Source organism: Haplochromis burtoni, unplaced genomic scaffold (genome assembly GCF_018398535.1).
Source record: "Haplochromis burtoni strain Fernald_Lab_line unplaced genomic scaffold, NCSU_Asbu1 Contig_101, whole genome shotgun sequence".
In the NCBI taxonomy this organism is placed as follows: domain Eukaryota; kingdom Metazoa; phylum Chordata; class Actinopteri; order Cichliformes; family Cichlidae; genus Haplochromis; species Haplochromis burtoni.
The window spans coordinates 849,444-857,167 of record NW_024582462.1 but is presented as its reverse complement, the minus strand read 5'-3'; the positions used below and the strand labels follow the sequence as shown (position 1 = coordinate 857,167).

General features: G+C 37.6%; 1 long non-coding RNA gene across 1 annotated transcript; it reads left to right on the top strand.

The window, feature by feature from the left end:
* Positions 1–277: 277 nt before the first annotated feature.
* Positions 278–4,602, top strand: LOC121814901. Its single transcript, XR_006054643.1, has 3 exons — positions 278–461; positions 2,075–2,118; positions 2,234–4,602. It is a non-coding gene; the product is annotated as an uncharacterized LOC121814901 (long non-coding RNA).
* The last annotated feature ends 3,122 nt before the right edge of the window (positions 4,603–7,724 follow it).

The following is a 7,724-nucleotide window of genomic DNA, read 5'->3' as shown; positions in this document are numbered from 1 at the left end:
CTTCCATAGTAGCAGGGAACAAATGCACTGTGCCTCTCGCAGCGTATAGCAGAGGAGGGCCTTTGAAAAGAATAAAGAGGGTCAGTTTGTGCTGCTTTGACGGTTTCCCCCATATTGCACTCTGTCTTACCATCTTGGTCTTCAGCTGGTTTCCACACAGAGATGATAAAAAGGGAATGGTCCTCGAAGAAGAAACATCCCATTCAATTTTAAATAATAAAATCACAAAATCTATTATTTATGCCCCAAATGTCCAGCTTGGGATATCAAATGCACTTTTGAAGTCTGTAAGGGTGTATCTTTTCACCTTGTTTGAAGTTGGTCCCACCAATATGAAAGGAGGTGGGTGTATACAGAGAATATCAAGCCGAGTACGTGTTTACTTATTTATCTGCTTCATGCATTTGCTCTTTTAGGACTCGGTTCACAGGAAGTGCAGGATGGACATCTGAGCCTTTTGGGTAAGGATATTTCATAAACTGCAATAAATGTTGTGCGCCAGCGGTAACTTCTTCCTCTTTGAAGACAATTCAGAACTCCTTTGGGAGTTAAAATATTACATTTTTCACCCTATTGAAATTGGATTGGCAGCTGGTTTCAAATTTATATTACTAAAGAAATGGTGACCAACGCTCTTAAATATTGTCCACACTCCAATGAGACCAGATTGAGAATTCCTCCAAAGTTGTTCCTCAGTTCCAAACATCCAAAGGCTTTACTGTAGGGATCCTAGTTTTATTGGCTTTCTCCACTGACCTGCGTTTTGATTGACAAGTTGACTCCTAATATTTAAAAGATCAACAAAATAAGTGATGACTCACCTTTATTTTTAATTTTTTTGCATAATATTGTCTTTAGTTCCAATAGTTGTGGACATTTTGCACATATTTAACATTTTCAAATCTTTAATTATACCATTACTTTAGGCAGGGTGTATAAATCCTGCAAGTGAAACTTTAATGCATGTAATCGCAGAAAGTTCTCTGATACTAACCCCATATAAATCTGACATGTCTATATTGTAGCTGTGCTTTGATTTTTTTTTTCCCCAGTAAAAAACAAGTCTAAAGACAAAGAAAGCAAGCAAGGTTTCGAATGTACTGCCAGGACAAATGTAGTGTTTTGTTCTGCTAAATCATTCAGCAATGATACAATTCATGTATTCAAGGCGCTGCTGGTTTTAGTGAATTTTTTATTATATGCTAGTGTAATTTACTAACCACAGAGGTTGTTCATAGTTCATTAATTACCTGAGGTCCCCACATAATGAAGGCCTCAAGAGAACAGGGCTCAAGGGCTCAAGGCGTACTCCCATTGATGTATTTTGGTGATATATACACACTTGCATACACTCATAAAGAGATGAATGCAAATATACACGTTAAGAATAAAAAATATGCTGGTTGTGGCCCTTTTCTGTTCACATGTGCTATTTTTAAAAAAGCAAGGATGAGGGGGACAAAAAAGTTGCCTGTATGCTCTTTCTGCAACTCGGGTGCTGAAGAGGAGAAACAGATGATGTCCTGCTTTTTTTTTACTTAAACTTTGGTTTTGTTTTCTGCAGATATCTGATAAGCAGACCTATGAATTCTGTTTTGTGTGTTGTCAGAAGAGGGACAGAAGAGTTTCTGTTCATCTATTGTAGAACAACATGTCAGTGTGTAATAACTGGTTCACAGTAAATATTTGAAGTTCCTTACATGGTCTAAAAACATGAACCTTACATTTCTGCATTTCTGTTAGCTGTCACAGTTGTGGAAATCATCTAGTGTTGTGTGAATCACAATGTGTTGGTTGACCTTGCTTAAACAAACTGATGAAAGCGAATAAAAATGGTTTAAAAATTATATTTCTATTTCTAATTTCTATTAAAAATCTCCCCACACAAGGTAAACAAATTCTTAAGATGTTCAGGTTCAACAGAAACTTCCAATTATCCTTTGCAACCCACTATTTGTGTAATAGGGCATTGGTTTTTGCTAAGAAAATGTTCTTTTTTAAACTCCAGATGTCCTGAAACAGTTTGTTAAGAGTTTCTGAAATGAGTATTTTCCTACTCTTTACATTCTTTCAGGTGGTAAATCCCAATTCCAGTGCCAATTACTCATGCTGGAATAGGTATGTGTTCTTCACCGCGGAGGGATTGAATCGACTGCTTTCAGGGTGAATCAGTAATGCGGAAATGAAAGAAAAGCAAAAAGCTGCAAATTAAACTCCTTGCTTCCTCTGGCAGGTTCTTTTCAAGAGGAGCTGACAGGGCTTGACTCGAGAGCTGATCTTACTCAAGGAGGTGATAATTAAATAATGGAGGCCCACGTCTAACAAATTCCACAGTATGGATTTGGGATTTCTCAGCAGTTTCACCTTCCCTACTGTGCCACACAATCAATATTTGATCAAGGTCCTAGTCATGAGAGTCTAAGCATCCCCATTTTCACTTTTAATTCCCTACCCAGTTGCGTAATTCCCTTAAACTGGGATGGCTGCTTTTGCCAATATTAGATTTTTCTAAGTGTGCAGCCACACTCAGCGTCCTTTGAACTGTATTAATTTCAGACAACAGTAGTTTCTTCCGAGTTTGAATTAGCCAATAGCAATTAAAGTCTGTAAATACGTTTGAGGAACGTGCTCACACACGTCATGTGAAGGAGAATGTTGAATATGCAAGTTTACAGAGCACATTGCAGCTGTTCAAATAATAATAGAAAGCTACCTTATTCACAAGACTTCTCCAAACTCTGCACAATTAAGTTGACAGAGTTTTATAGCTCATGCAACCCCGCTGGCATTTGTGTGTCCTCCCTGGATCAGACCATGGATCTTGGCTCCTGTGGATCTGTAAACTACTACACCATCAAGTCGATTGATGTTCAGCTGAAATTATATATACAGTCTTAAACAGCGCTGAAGCGCACATTACAAACTTTTTACAAGTATAAGTGAATTCACATTCGTGAAATAATAAGTACATTCGCATAACCAAATTTACAGTAGCGCTAATGGATAAAGCAAAATAGATGATCATCTTGTGAACATTTAAGTGACTTACAGTTATTTTCAGGAGACACAATTGTAATATCTGGGGGGGAAAAGTTTCTGCTGTTTCATAAACTGGAACTACTTCACTTGTGTTTTTTCCCTCCCAAGTTTCTCTGCTTTATGGCAGGAAACGTGGGTAGGGGAAATCACAGAGGACTGGTTATATTCCCTTTTCGACAAGCACTTTGATGACACTTTGAATGGGCAATAATTAAAATCTTATTTGCATAATGTTCCCCAAAAACTTTATGGACAGCAAATTTAATTAAACTACCATACTTAAGAACCATGACCTTGAGGCAACCAAGAAAAGGAGATGTTACTTTCCCCTTTCAACGGTATGCTAATTATACAAAACATTTTACACTCTTTCGTCAATTTTTCAGCACACAGCCTATAGTTCTCCAGTGGGCACATAAAATATCAGTATGGTCCTTTAAGTCTGAACTAGTAAGCAGGACAATTAGAAACCTCTCTGCAGTAAATATTAAGCGGATAGTGTGCATTTGACTAGAAATGAGGGATTAACTACTTAAAATGTTCTGCTTGATCCCTTGACTGGACTTCAAAGTGAAGTTATATTGGAAGAAGAGCGTTTGAGAACATGGGCCGTTATCTGCGGCCCTGTCGTGCTGCTGACACTCAGAAGTCAGAGTGTTTCCAAGAAAGTTTGAACCCCGTGGGAACACGCTCTGATGACGCACAATGAACTAATGGAGCTCATGACTCATCAGAGTATATAATAATGTAGTAGTTCTTTAATTTTACTGAATTTACTTCATCCTGTGATGTGTCAAAGTCAAGTAGAGAGTGATGGTTTACTGGGCTCTTCCTCCCTGAGGTTGGCCAAAAAAGTACATTTTCAACTTCTATGTTGGTCAACAAAACATATTAATTTTACAATAATGGGCCTAAAATGTGTGATATGCCTACGTTTTTTATTATTTCATATTTTTAACACTTTGGTTAAGTTTGAGCACCATAACTACCTTTTTAGCTTTAGGAAAACATCATCATGGTTTAACGAATGAATATCTTTCAGTAACTTTTGTTTTAGTCTTATAATTGTGTGATGAGAGTGACGCCTGTATGTATTCATGGAGGTATGTCAGGCTATTTTCCTGTCTATGAATAGCAGTGGCTGTTCAGCTATTCCTCTTTTCCTTTATGGTCGGCTTACAACTGGGTATATGGAAGAATGCTATTGATGTAGCATAATTGCTGTTGGCGCAGTTTCAGAGGGCGCTGGCTGCCTTACACAGTGCTTATGATTGCTTCTTTCTTGGCCAAATACTCATCACATAGTGATACTTTGGTTCATGTTTCCTCTTTTTTTCCCTGATTCTTTTACTGAATCACAAATCATTGCATTGTGACTGTGCCAGTTCTTAATGATAGATGTTTTAAAGTTGTATGGTTTGATTTCTAATAAAACTGGAAAGTATGAACTTGTGCCAAATACCTTTTGGAAGTTAATACAAAAGACCCGACTACTGAGAAAAGCAGCATCCTTTCAATTAATACTGAGCGCACACAAACTATAATTGCTTTTATAAGCTGAACAGCAACAATTGTCTGATTGAATTCCATTATTCAAATTTAATTTTACTTTTCAAGTATTTTACTTGATATGAAATGGTTAAATTCATGTCAGTGATTTATCTGACTGGGTCCTATTTTATATCCAAGCCCCGGCTTCTTTGCCGGTAGCACAGGATTAAATTAGTCTAAAAAAGTTACAAATATTTTCATGCTTCAGAAACACACTTTCTTAACTATGCTGATAAATAATATGCATCGTTTCCTAAATAGAATCAGCAACACTAGTGAAGCGAACTCTTGTTTGATTCTTTGTGCTGGTCCCTTAAGTTTTGTCCTCTAGGTCTCGGCACTCATTTCAAACAAATCAGCCAATTATTCTCTGGCTGTTGATGTCACCATTGATGTCTATGTGAAGGTTTCAAATCCAATATTTCTTTCCCATAAGTGTATGACCTTAATGATTTCTCATTCAACTAAGAATTCCCCTGCCAGACGTGTTGCTTCTTACAATGTACTGAACTTGGTTGATCCATGCAGTGTACTATCCTTGGGCAAGGTTTAATGTATGATGACCTGACCCTCTTGAGGAGGTGGGCCAAGGCTCTGCAGTTCAGTAGAACTTATGTAAGTGCGTTATATATAGCATGTAGTGTATATGGTGTTATCACTCGAGGGACTCCAATGTTATCTCAATGATGTCTGGCTCAGTGAAAAGCAGCGTGTTAAAGAATTAGTGAATCTGTAATTCATGTGAGAGGATACGTTCAACAACTGCTTCAATTAAACCACAAAATGTATGAAATTGTTAAGCTCATAGTGCTGCACAACAGCACTCATCAAAAGCATTTGTGTAGGTGAAAGAGAGGGAGCAACTGAGAGAGATGACATGCTGATATAAACTGAAGCATACTCGAGCACACATTGTTAAGTGCAGTGTGAGTGCAGGTAGATTTGGGGAGAGGGGGGCAACTCCAGTCAGGCACACTAGAGGGTAACTGTACTTCCATGAGTGCACCCTAAAATACTCTGCCTGGGTTACACGAGGTGTGATCAGCAAGTTCAGGAGTGGGTCTATGAAAATCTAAGCCCTTACTCTATTTTAAATTTGACTGATTTCCTATTCAACATTAAGCATCTTCTGCAATTCTAGATTGTTTTCAGCGCTGGTGAATTTTTTACACTCTGTACAAGTTCCATTTTTCCCCTTTGCACTTGTGCCAGTCCAGTGGATCCTGGATCTCCTCCTGTGTGAAACATTGATGTTCCAACCTCATCTTGATCATCGTGATCAGACCACATAGTGGGGAGGCAAATCACCAGGTAGTGAGAAAAGATTGTGTTCCTGTGGCTATAACTATGTTTTCAAGGAGTTCTGAGCTAGCAGGAAATGGCGCTCTTGCATGCACCATACAGTAGTTCAGACAGTTTTTGCTGAATAGTGTCCTTCAAACATGTTTAGGAAGTTTGTGTTGATGGTCTGAACTACAGGGTCGGGTTAATCTCCATAAGAGAAGCTGAGTCAAGTTTGAAATAGTTGTGAAACTGCAGATCATAGTGCACATTATTACAATGCGTTCAATAGTTGATGTTGTGGGCGTTTGAAGATGTTTAAAATCATAATCCACAGAAATAGAGCCACACTCACTTCAGTTTGGTAAGGTTGTCTTTGAGTGCCTGTTGATGCTAAAGACTTCTTTGAACAACAAAAACAAGCAACATATTTCATCTCAATCCGAAGGCAACCCCAAGCAATTCAACAAACAATGTGGTGTCATAGGTCATGGGTGTTTGACCAGACTGTTGAAGTGAGCTGAAAGAAAGCACAGCACCGAGGTAAAACTTAGCTCCATTTGAGTCTAGAGACGTGTTATACCTCTTCAACAAAGACAGTTTAATTCCATTCATACCTGCAGTGTTTGCTCAGGAGCAAGTATTGGCTTGGTCCCAGAAGAATGAAAAAGGGTCTCCAAATATTGATACCATCAATTTTCAGAATTGTTGCACTGTGGAAAATATTACTGTTATCCCTGCTGCTAAGTCAGCTGTGGTAAGCATACATCAATGACACATTTTTATTGCAAATATGCTCACCCTGCATGGTAATAAATAGATAAATAAATGCATTTTAGATTTTGTTCTTTCCTATTTTGGAAAGGGAAATAAGAAAACAATAAATTGTCTCCAGAATGCTGCTGTTTCAAACCACTTGACTGACTTGTGATATATGGTGTTACAGATATATCTCTAGCTTTTTATAATTTTTTTTTTTTTAGTAAAACTACTAGGACAATGAAATAAAGGCTTTTCTTAATAACAGTTGTTCGTCCACCTGATGAGCGTGTTGCTTTATTGGGAGAGATTAGATAAACAACATTTATAATAATAGAGTACAGTAGATACGAAATGCTCATAAACCCCTGATAAATTTCTAGTTTCTGTGATGTATTTCAGATGAATTTTTCAGAACTTTATTGTTGTTTTATTTTAAATATCTTTGTACAATTCAGTTTACAAACTAATTTTTAAATTCTTTTAGGGGATACAATTACAATTGAAAAACTTAAACTAAAATTTTGCTGATGCACGTTTTGATTTTATTTAAGTATTTAGTTTTTGTGTAGCATTAAGTGCAAGCTGGCACTACTTGACAGTATTCTGTGCACCTCACAGATTGGTATTTGTTAGGTTTTTATAATTTCCTGTGCCTGGGTCAGAGCAGTAATCCAAGCCTCAAAGCATAACGCTGCTACCACCAGGCTTAATCGTGGGTATGGTGTGCAGTGTTGTCTTTACACCAAACATACGTTTTATAATCATTGCCAAAAACGTTGGATTTTACTCTCATGTGACTGCGTCTGCTTTTTGTGAGACTAATGGAGGATTTTCATCTTAAGAAGGCGTGCCTCAATGCCTCCCTATTGTCCACATATGATGAATATGGAAGGTTGTGTTCACATATTTATACACAGTACTTGCCAAAACCTTGCATGATAACTGGAGTGTGTAGAATTTTTATAACCACTATATGGACACCAATTGTCCTATTGTACTGGTTAATGCAAAAGTAAATGCTGTCACTTAACAGCTATTTTCTCACAGCTGACATTTGTGGCAGTATTGTTATCCAGTTTCTTGGAAAAGTG